Raw genomic sequence first — 12,304 nt, forward strand, 5'->3', positions numbered from 1 at the left:
AAGGTGATTGCAATGGTTGGCTACCTATGCATTTCGGTGAGATGGATCATCTACCATATAGACATGCTCAATTTGTGCCTTCTTCTTCCATGGAGATTCTTCAGATCAACAGTTCTCTTTCTGATGAAAAATTTGTGGCTTCTTCATGCTTCAATGATGCTCTTCATGATCACTCCTTGTTCTTGTTTTAGGGGACATTTTCCTAGTTGGAGGCTTTTTCAGTTCTTCACTAGGTTCTTACCTCATTTTGGGGGAGGGTTTTTCCCACATGGTTTTCTCTCTTTCCCCGTTTATAGAGGTTACATCCTTTGCTTTGTACATGGGTACCTAACATGGTCTCATTGCCAGGACCCATTATGCATTTCTACATTTTTGTATTTCTTAGTTTTGTGAGCTTAAGGCATTTCCCTAAGTTGCACTTAAGCGGTGGTGTTAGAGTAAATAATTAATAATTATTTATTTATTCTATTTACTTAAGCTTACTTAGGTAAATACATTTTTATTTATTAGTTGTAGTGTAGGAGTTTGTTATAAGTTGTTGACAATACGAGAGTTTGTTCTCTCCTAAGTCATACTTATCCTCTCACCTTGTTCGAGGACTTTCCACCTCATGTGGATGTATGCTTAGTTGTCACACTTATCTCTTAGCTTCTTCTAAATTGTTCTAGGAGATTCCTTGAGCTCTTTATATTTGAGCACCCGTATTATAACACAACTCACATCACATTCTCATTGTAAATACAATTTCATTATTTTGCATATTTTCTCTCTCATGTCTGTTTAGGTTTTTGAAGTTTGTAAATGGCTCTAATCAATTAATAAATAAATTTTTTCTAATATTTTTCTTCAATAGATTCCTACTAAATAAAATATATCACCATGGAAAATGGAGTATAGTTAGTTGAATAGGTATTTTGATTGGCGATGATTGGTTGAAGAATATGCGAGTTCCAACTGGATGGTATACACACCACTAGGGCAAGTGTTTGTATTTGGACTTGGCTTGATGAAATTGCATACAAAAGAGTTGGTAATGGAATCCAAGTCTTGACCTTCAAACAATTGTTGTTAGTGTATATTATCAAACAATGAATGATCCTTCTAATTTTATGGAGTTTTCGTTCATGATTTGAGCATGGAGCTACTTCATCCACTTGGATCCATATTTGATAAATCAATAGGTCATTATCATTATTTCAAGACAATCTAGATTATTATGATCATAAGTTCAACATAAAGTATGTGGTATGTTCAGGGAATTGTGACCTTGAAATTCTAATTATTTCATGAGGCTACGATGATTTCATGGACATGGCTGCCAAAATAAACAACACCACATTGCCCCTAATGCACTCTTCATTATTAGATTTCATTTTGTTTACGCTCTGCATCAGTGGTGAATACTGACACTTTTGAAAAAAGAGGATTACAAAATATTGGGATGGCTTGAAATATTCAACAAGTATGTTTATGGAGAACTGTACATCATTGATCCAAGAAATTAGGTTGAGCATTCCATATAGAAATTACCTTCGATGTAAAAATATAATCAATTGGGAGGGGACTCAAGTGGACCCCACTCCCCATTTTCCTCTCCATCCCACGTGCTTAGCATGATTTGAAAAAATAAAGTTTTTTTCAAATATTGGAACGTAGTCCATTGTCAATCCTGCTGCCCCAAAAAAAATTAATGTTTTTTAATGGTAATAAATTTTTTAATTATATTTTATAATGTTAAAAGCATACTTTATTCAATTAATCTAAAAATGAGGTGTAGGAATATATTGTTTTTCGAATATTTTTTAGAAACCTAAAGTAGATATTGTCATGGATTTTTATATTGATCCGTGATATCATTGTTGGATTATCCTCCTTGTGGATCGATAGAAGACTTTAGGAAACTTATGACATGGATGCATGTTATCAATTGTCAGTTTGGAAATATTAAGAAAACTAGATGATACACTTGAAACTTTATGTGGTAAACTTGAGATTTATGAATTTAAAACCAAAAACAAGATTTGAATGAAATAATCTATATACGAGTTTATACCTTGTATTATGCTAGCATACCACACCTATGTTGAGCAATGCAAGCATACGATTCCATTTTCAACATAGTTAGAAATGTAGTTACATTTCAACACAATTAAGTGACTTAGTCAACTTAGTCAAATCTATTATAAAAATAATAATTTGTTAGTGTGTTTAGTGTGTTCTGTCCATGTGTATTTCGGCATTAATAAAATTTTGGACAATAAGGAAACTTGAAAATTGGAAAAGTTTAAAAATTCAAAAATTGTGTACAAATTTTGAAATCCAAATGGAAAGGTTTAAAAATTTGGAATTTTAGAGAAAAAAATAGAGAAATTTCGAAAATCTTGGAATTTTGGGAGAATCCGACGATAGTGAGAAAAATTGAAAATCCAAAATTGAGCAAAAATTTCAAAAACTATAAAATTTCCATATCCAAATCGTTCAAAGTTGATTTTTTTTGGAAATTTGGAAAATATCTCAAATTTGCAAAATTTGGCATATAGGAAAAATGGTGGAAATCAATCGAAAAGTCAGAAAAAGTAGAATATTGGAGAAAACAATTAAAAAGTTGGAATTAAAAAATGATTTTTCAAAAAGGACTTTTGTGTGGATGATTTTTGGATTTGTACATGGAAAATTAAATATTATTTATTATTATTATTTAATTTACTTTTTTTTAAATAAGTCAAAAAATGAATAATTGGAAGAAATTGAAAGTAAAATTATTTTTTGCATTAAATCGAGAAAATTGATTAAATATTAAATTTTAATTAATTAATTTGTAAAAAATAAAAATTGGATAAATTAGGATATAGCTTCATCATGAAGCTAAAAGCATAAAAATGACAACCTTTTGAAAAATGAGAGAAAAGCGATGACAAGTGGCACAGGGATGGGAATCTTGATGACTAAGTAAAGTAGTTGCCTAATTTTACCCACAACTTTAATGACAATTTTTTCAGAAGGATGGCTTATATAATCAAACCATTTCATTCTCTCTCTCACACACACCAAATTAAAGAACAAATTAAGAGCAAGAGTGAAATTTAGAGAGTTTGGAATGAAGTTTTTTTGAAGAAAATTTTGAGATCATTGAGGAGAGAGAAGGAAATTTCTTGGAATTTGTGAAAGAGGATTCTGAACTTCATTAGAAAAGAAATTTTTTCAGCAAGTTGGAGAAATTTATATATTTCTTGAGAAAAGTGTGAAAAGTGAATTGCAAGGAGAAAAATCTGGAAATCTTGATAAAGTTCCAAAACTTTCATCTTTTGGAGGAATTATTCCTACTTTTTGTGCTTTTCCATATTCTTACGTATGAACATTTTCTATTTTGCAGGAAAGAAGAATGACATAACTCCAAGGGATAGGAGAAACATGAGGGAAACATGAGGACAACTGATAAAGAATGAAAGCAGAGGATTCTACCCTGAATCCAAAATCATGTCGAAGTGGGCAAAAATTGAAGATACAAACCTTCATGGCTTTGATTTGAAAGAATTCAATTGGAGAATATTTGGATACAATGACCATCTTCCTACACACCTAGCTACCAGAATTGTGAGGAGTCCAATAGTTGTTGTAGTTGGTTTCACTACTACCTTTTAGCATCCAGGGTTGATCGTGGCATGTGCCAAACACTATAATCCTAGGGACAAAACAATCTGGGATTTAGATTAAAATATTCTTGCAAATTTTTCTTTGGCATCCATAACTGAAGAATTTGGGATTACTTTATACTTGAGAATGGTGACGAAACCATAGGAGTAGGCACTTAGAATCTACACTGATGGAATTGAATTCTATGAAGAAATTATCAACAAGAGATGGTTGAAAAAGAATAGATCACTCATTCCAAGACTCCTAAGGAACTAGTATGGCTTGCCTTGTAGAGGGAGTATAGCAACTGATCATGATGCTTAGTCACATTTTTGGTGTGCCTCATTCCTATAGATTTGAATCTTGGATGTGGTACTTTAATGAGCAGGTGATAGAAGAAGGTGATAGGGTAGATTGGTCTAGACTCATAGGTGATAACCTAAATGAACAATTGATGAATCTAGAACACACAAGAAAGTTTTACATGAGCTCTTATGTCATCTGTATGCTAGCACGAAAGATGAATATGATGGACTAAGATGCAAAGGACCGAATGGGAGTGGAACCTAACAATTGAAAGTTCATGAATGCTACCCATGGTTGCATTTATATTCCAAGGATGATTATGTGAGGGTTAATGATGCCTTTTCCATGTGCATGTCAAGGACCCTACAAAAGAAGTTGCATATAAGATTATCAATCAGTGCAATGAAGTTGGTGGAGGGCTATGACACTTGGTTCATCTGATTTCCCACCATTTCATACATCTAAGTTCAAGGATTCTCCATGGAGTCATACAAATTTTTCAGGTACTCAATAGATAAAATGGTCTTGTTGGAACTCACTTGACAAGTCACAATCTATGCCAAGATTCAAAAATGGAAGAGGAAGTTGGGATTGCAGTTCCTAATTTACACTAGGGAAGGGGAAATTGTGACATTCCCATGTTTAAAGGCAACAAAGAGATCATCAGATGATCTCCACTTCTTCCATCTTCCACTTTATCCAAAAAGGTCTAATGTTGATCCTTACAACAAGATCACATTAGCAGTGGGATCAAAGTACTAACATCACCTTGAGGATTTTTGGGAAAATGTTATGGATGAGAATGAGACAAGAAAGAAAATGCATTGAAGATTGTCATTGAGAATTATTAGAGCATGCATCATATTCCAAGCTCATGATCTAATGGAAGAGGATCTAAATGTGATGTGGAAAATATTTAATCTAGAAATTGCAAGTCAATCATATGATTGGAAAAAGAAAGCGGTTATAGATTTGGATGCTCTTCCAAAGCCATTCTTGAATTTTACAAAGTGGTAGATTTAGTTTAAGATTTAAAAAATAGATGCACCAGTAAATGGATTCATGTACATATTGATTGGTCATCGACCACTCACGGATGAAAGACTAGAGAAAATATCTGAAGGAACTATTGAAGAAAAGGAATCTCCATTAGAAGGTACATAAACTAGGAAAGGGAAAGAGGTAGCTTGAGAAAAGCATCCTAAGTGTGGTAAAGATGTCCAAGAGCCTCAACAGAAGAAGCAAAAATCTAGAAATGCTTCATCTTCTCCAAGTAGTACTCCTAGTATTTAGAAGATAGAAACATTTGAAAGAAGAAAGTAGAGACAAGTATAAGGAGATTTGAGTGAGAAGAGAATTTAGTCAGGCCTGTACATGATAGAATAAGTATAAATGCCTATTAAAAATATGTACAAGTGAGAGGAAGAGATCAAGGTGGAGATATGGAGGAAAGTCTCACTACAATCTTAAAGCTATAAATGATGGAGGTTGAGGCTGGTCTAGAAGAGGAAGAAGGTCCTGCAATAGTGATACAAATTTCACACTACAACATTTGAGTTCAAATTGCGACCAAAGTGTAATTTGTGGTCATTTTGATTTATTTTCAATTGTCCAGGACACCATTGCAATACTATTTTTTGCATCATATTCATGATGCCCTCGCAAGCATAAAACAAAATAAAGAAAACATGATAATCATTTTCCATTTGTTTTGATTTTGTAGAGCTATGCATGAAAGAGGTGGAGAGCTCCAAATGAGGGTGGAGAGCTATGCACATTGTCATGGCCCTTGTGATTAGTGCATTTGGTTGTCATGGCCTCATGATCTTTGCATTTTGTTGTCATGCCTTTTCTCTGCAATTTCATTGTCATGTCATGTTCTTGCTTTGTGATTTCATTGTTATGTCATGCCCTTGTGATCTGTGTACCCTTGCTTTGCAATTTTCTTCAAGGGTGAGAAGAGGTATGTATGTAATTTTATTTTCTTTTCCTTGTAAACATGTATGTCTTTATATTTATTTCTAAACATTTATCTCCTTATATATTTAGAGAGATATTTTTCAAGGTGCTTATTACATCTATGATCAAGTTGCATAAATTTCTAGAATCCAAATAATAAAACAATAAAACTCACTCAACTTGTGCTAAGTGACTTACCTCAAGATCCTACACAAAAATAATGCAGACCATGAAAAATGTGCAGAGTTTGTAAGAAATTTTACAAAAACATACCATAGCAAATATTTTTAAAAAGAAACAAGCCATAACCTAGTTAAATTGGTCTAGTTGCTGATTAGCTGGGTTGATTACAAATTCCTGTAGAATTGTCATCAGATTAGGAACAATAAAATGAACAATCAGCTTTACCAAAAAAGATCCAACTGCATACATATTCCATAACCTAATAATAAAAAAATAAAACTCACCCAACTCATGCTAAGCTTACCTCAAGATCCTACACAAAAATAATGCAGACCACAAAAAATGGGTAGAGTTTGCAAGAAATTTTACCAAAATATATCATAACAAATATTTTTAGAAAGAAACGAGCCATAACCCAATTAAATTAGTCTAGTTGCTGATTAGTTGGATCGATTACGAATTCCTATAGAATTTTCATCGGATTAGTTACAATAAAATGAACAATCAACTTTACCAAAAATGATCCAGTTGCATACATATTCCAGAATCCAAATAATAAAACAATAAAACTCACTCAACCCGTGCTAAGTGACTTACCTCAAGATCCTGCACAAAAATAATGCAGACCATGAAAAAAGGGTAGAGTTCGCAAGAAAATTAACAAAAACATATCATAGCATATATTATTAGAAAGAAACAAGCCATAACCTAGTTAAATTGGTCTAGTTCCTGATTAGCTGGGTTGATTACAAATTCTTGTAGAATTGTCATCAGATTAGGTACACTAAAATGAACAATCAGCTTTACCAAAAATGATCTAATTCCATACATATTCCATAACATTGGCCTCCACATCATTTTACTTATTGTACAATAACATCATAGGGATGGTGGATTTTTTGAATAGATGTAGAGAGCACATTGTTGCATAGAAATATTCATGAGGAGATCTATATGGATCAACTATAGAGATTTTTTTAGCAATTCTATGTTTCTTGTAGTATCCAACATTCATTATATGGCCTCAAGCAAGTTCGTGGGGCTTGGTAGGAGAATATGAACTCTTTTTCTCTCTCTTCTACTTTCACTTATTGTCATTCCAATCCCATATTTTACACTCAATAGTAAGAGGCAAACAAGAAGAGGGGTATAGGTTTATCTTGGTATTATATGTAGATGATTTGGTCCTTACAAATAGATCTCAATCTATGATTCAAAGTGTTCATGAACATTGATGGAGATTTTTGACATGAGAGATGTTGGGCATCTACACTATTTCCTTGGGATTGAGGTTGTTCAATATTTCCATGTGATTTTTATTTATCAACAAAAGTGACATACTTTCAAAGATTTGGCATGCTTGATTCCAAGCCTACCACCACACTCTTTCAATTGAGTATTGTTTTGATTACCAATAGCACTTCTTTATTAGTTGATATTTCATTTGGCAATATTTTATACCTAACACATATTTGTCCTAATATTTCTTTTATGGTTGACCTTTACATGCTCACTCTTCTCATGATACACATGAGTCAATGGTAGAATATCAAGTGTATTTTGAGGTACTAGACTTTTTTTATGCATTTTGAGGTTGTACTGTTTACATGAAGCAATGTGGTGTCCTCATTATTTTAATGTGGTTCTAAAAGCCTCCATTAATGGAGATCTTCAGGGAAAACTTTTCAAAATGTTCAATAGAGCTTGAAAACACGGAGAAGTAGAGAAATCCATGTTCAAAAGATAGGGCTAAGAAGATAAATTTGTGGTCATGGTCTTCTAGTGGGTAGTCCTTGACCCAAATCATTCTCTCTTACCCACAAAATGGTGTCTAGTGGGTTCTCGTAGTCCACCACAGTAGAACTCTTCTGACCTCTCATCAAATGGGTATAAACATTGTCATTCATTCTTCTAATATTTCTTAGCAAAATTTATGCCTCCTCCTCTATTTTAACCTTTGAAGTTGAATAGGGTTGTTGATGCAGGGGTATCTGAGGGTTAAGGTTGTTAACTCAGATGTAGGTTTGGTTCAAAATTAACTGCCTATAAAATTTTAGCCAAAAATCACATTTGAGTCAAAAGTTATGACCCATAGAAGTAAGTTTTGACCAACGCCCACATTTGAGTCAACAAGCTTGATCCTTGGATGCCCCTGCATCATTAACCATCAAGTATCATTTTCCTATCCCACATTTGGATGACATGATGGATGTTCTTGCTAGAGCACCACATTTCTCTAAGATTGATCTACGAAGTGGGTACCATCAGATCCACATTTGAGAGGGGGATGAGTGGAAAAAACTTTCAAAACTAGGGATGATTTTTATAAATAGGAGGCTATGCCATTCAATTTATCCAATACACCTAGTACTTTTATGAGACTCACCAACATTGTGTTGCGTCCCTACATTGGTAAGTTTTTAGTAGTTTATTTTGATGATATATTGATTTTTAGTAAGGGAAGGGAAGAACATCTGCAACACCTAAGGATCATATTGGGGGTACTGAGAAGAGAAAATCTCTATGCTAATTTGAAGAAGTGTAGGTTCATGCAAGCAAGTTTGGTTTTTCTGGGGTTTTTTATTTTTGCAGATGGTGTCAAGATGGATAGATAAAGTTTGGGCCATTCTTGAATGGTGTAGTCCATGTAGTATTACTAAGGTGAGAAGCTTTTATGACTTGACTAATTTCTATAGAAAGTTCATTCATAATTTCAGTAGCATTGTAGCACCTGTGATAGATTGCACTAAGGGTCAAGAGTTTTCATGGACCAAAGAGGTTAAAGAGAGTTTCCAATACCTAAAGAAGAAGGTCACTGAAGTTCCAATACTAGCCCTACCAGATTTTGATAAAATGTTTGAAGCTAACTGTGATGCCTCACATGTGGGCATTGGTGTTGTACTCAGCCAAGAAGGTAAGCCCATTGCCTTTTTAGTGAAAAACTGAATGATGTACAAAAGAAATATTCTACATATGATATAGAATTTTATGCAATTGTGCAAGCTTTGAGGCACTAGAAGAATTATCTAGTAGCCAAAGAATTTGTGTTGTTTATAAACCATATTTCTTTGAAATACTCAAACACACAAAAGAAATTAAACACTAGACATGCAAAGTGGGTCTCTTTCCTATAGGGTTTTACCTTTTTTCTGAAGCAATAATCAAGGAAACATAATCAAGTTGTAGATGTCTTAAGTAGGTGAGTTGTTCTTCTAACCATCATGGAAACAAAGGTTCTTGGCTTTAATGCAATCAAAAACTTGTATAAATTTGATAGTGATTTTTGGGAAGTTGTTGATTAGTTAAATAATCTAGTACCTGGACATACATATGCTTTCAAGGTGAGTATCTAATGCATCATGGTTACTTATTCAATGGGAGGCAGATGTGTGTTCCTATAGGCTCAATGCGGGAAAATATTATTATAGAATTTCATAACAGTGGTATGGTTGGGCATATTTTGTGAAGGATAAAACAATAGCTTTGGTGGCAGATAAGTATTATTAGCCAAAGATGAAGGGAGATATCACTAGGTTTGTGGAAAGGTGTCAAATTTGTCAAGTAGCCAAAGGGCACTCTCAAAACACTGGATTGTACATGCCATTACCAATACCAGTAGGACTGTGGATAAAATTGAGTATGGATTTTTTATTGGGACTACCACATACACAATGAGGTAATGGCTCTATCTTTGTAGTTGTGGACAGATTCTTAAAAATGGCTCATTTCAGTGCTTGTAAGAAAACTAGTAATGCTACTAGGGTGGTCGAGTTTTTTTTTTTTTTCCCTAAAATAGTGTGATTGCATGGAGTTCCAAAAATGACCACTTCCGATCGAGATACTAAATTCTTAAGTCATTTTTGGAGGACCTCATGAAAGGAGATAGGAACAAAGTTACAATTCAATAGTGCTTAGCATCCAAAAACTGATGGACAAACATAAGTTGTCAATCATAGTTTTGGGTCATCTATTGTGATGTTTGTTGGAGAGAAGCCCAAGCCATGGGATTTGGCCTAATTTTCTTATAATAGCTTAGTGAACAAGTCAACTGGTAAGTCACCATTTTAGGTTGTTTATGGTCGTAATCCTCAAGGTGTTCTCAATTTGGTGCAGCTTCCCTTGGGTGATAGAGTAAGTGATGACGGAGAAGCCTTTTTAGAGTAGCTCTACCAGTTGCAAGAAGATGTGAGACATAAGTTTCGAGACAACAATGAGTGGTACAAATCTTCCATAGATGCTACTCAAAGGTATCAAGTTTTTAGTGCAAGTTATCTACTAATGGTTTATCTCAGAAAGGAGAGGTTTCCTACCGGGGCTTATCATAAATTGAAATATAAGAAGATTGGTCCCTACAAGATTCTGAAGCAAATTAATGATAATGCTTATGAGGTAGAGCTCCCCAATGGTCTTGATATATTCCTAGTGTTTAATATTTCTTATTTATATACTTTCCATGGTGATGATGCCTCTGTTGAAAAGGAAGATGTGGTAGATTGGACACACACCATCCCCATAAAGAAAAGGGAAAAGGTTGCACAGATTCTAGACAAGAAGACTATTCAGACTCACTAGGGTGACTACAATAGATATCTCGTGCAGTGGGAAGGGTTGGCAGCGACAGATAGCACTTGGCTTATAGAATGGGATTTGCATAAGCTAGATGAGCCTAAATGGAAGTAGTTTGAGAATCAAAACTTGCAAGAGTTGCATTATTTTCAAGTAGGGGAGAATGATGCAGGGGCATCTAAGGGTCAAGATTGTCGACCCCTATGTGGGTTTTGGTCAAAATTTACTTCCGAGGGTCATAACTTTTGACTCAGATATGGGTTTTGGCTGAAATTTTATAGGTAGTTGCGTGAGGAGACATTATTTGGATTTTCAATGTGCTTAGCTCGATAGGTGGCCATTTCAACATTTTCTCAAGAGCCTGAAATATCATCTTGATCTTCAAAATTGGCTTTTCGTGTTTTTTTCAATTTTTTTAGAAAGTGGTTTTTGTAATAAATCCAAATCACTTTTTTTATTTCATCAATTTGTTGGCAATTCATCTTTCCTTAGTTGGGGGCTTTTCTTGGGAAAAAATGGGACTTGTAGGATGGGTTCTAAGAATCACCAAAAATAGTAAAAAATCTATTTTTCAAAAAAATTGCCAAATATGGTAATTTTTGGAATTTTAGTAAGTAGGTGTTTTATTTCATCGTAGAGGTAGAGTAGAGTTGCGAAAGTTTAATGAAGGATTATGACATTTTGAAACTTATGTGTTGTATCAATTTTTAATTTATTCTTTGAAAATTTGAGGGTTACATTAGTTGCACTATGGTCCTATAAAGAGGACAAGTAGAGTGAGACTAAAACCACATATCAATACATTATGTATGGAAGTTGTGGTTATAATTTGACAAAATTCTACATTTCTCATTCTCTTGGAATTCAAAGAGATAGATTGCACAATCTTGTCCTTGATTGCAACTCTTTGATTTGTACTCAAATATAGGCAGAGCACCTAGACTTTCTTTATTCAAGCCCGTGGTGGGAATAATTGCAGGATTTTCTTCAGAGTCAGATTCATTAGGCTCCATGTAGGCAACACTACCCATTCTGTAAAGATAACATTGTAAAAATATTAGAAAAATTGCCAGAAGAAGTATAGCTAGTCCTCTCAAGGCACGATCTAATCCTGAAAAGAGCCTATCCGTTGAATCACACATTGCTGCTACAAACTATTCATCACTCAAATTACACAATTAGATAACATTTTCAATGACTAAAAAAGAGGTTGTGGGTGAGGATTTTATATGTTTTCCTACACCATGGAAGATTTTTGAAATTCTCAAAGTATGTTTAGACAAGTTTGACTACATCATTCTTAAAGATGAATTTCATTGCTTCATAACTTTATAGTTATCTTGGTTTAGGCCTTATTGCATTTTTTTTGCAAGAACTAATCTCTAATTGCATTATCATCTACAAAGGCTAAGTACAAAGCAAGAATTCTTAACAATGAAAAGGTTTTATGGCTTAATTAGTTAATGATGGAACTCCTAATGGTCTCATTATTCTCTTGGGTGATAATCAGAGTGCTATTCACATTTTGCACAATCTAGTAGAGCATTAGAGGATTAAGTGTATTGAAATATGCATGTTCACTATATTTACTAATTGATCCAAGATGATATTCTCCACTTGGAGTACATATTGATAGAGGAAAAAGTTGTAAACATCT

Source organism: Cupressus sempervirens, chromosome 8 (genome assembly GCF_028749045.1).
Source record: "Cupressus sempervirens isolate cs-2001-9-10 chromosome 8, ASM2874904v1, whole genome shotgun sequence".
NCBI classification, from domain to species: Eukaryota; Viridiplantae; Streptophyta; class Pinopsida; order Cupressales; family Cupressaceae; genus Cupressus; species Cupressus sempervirens.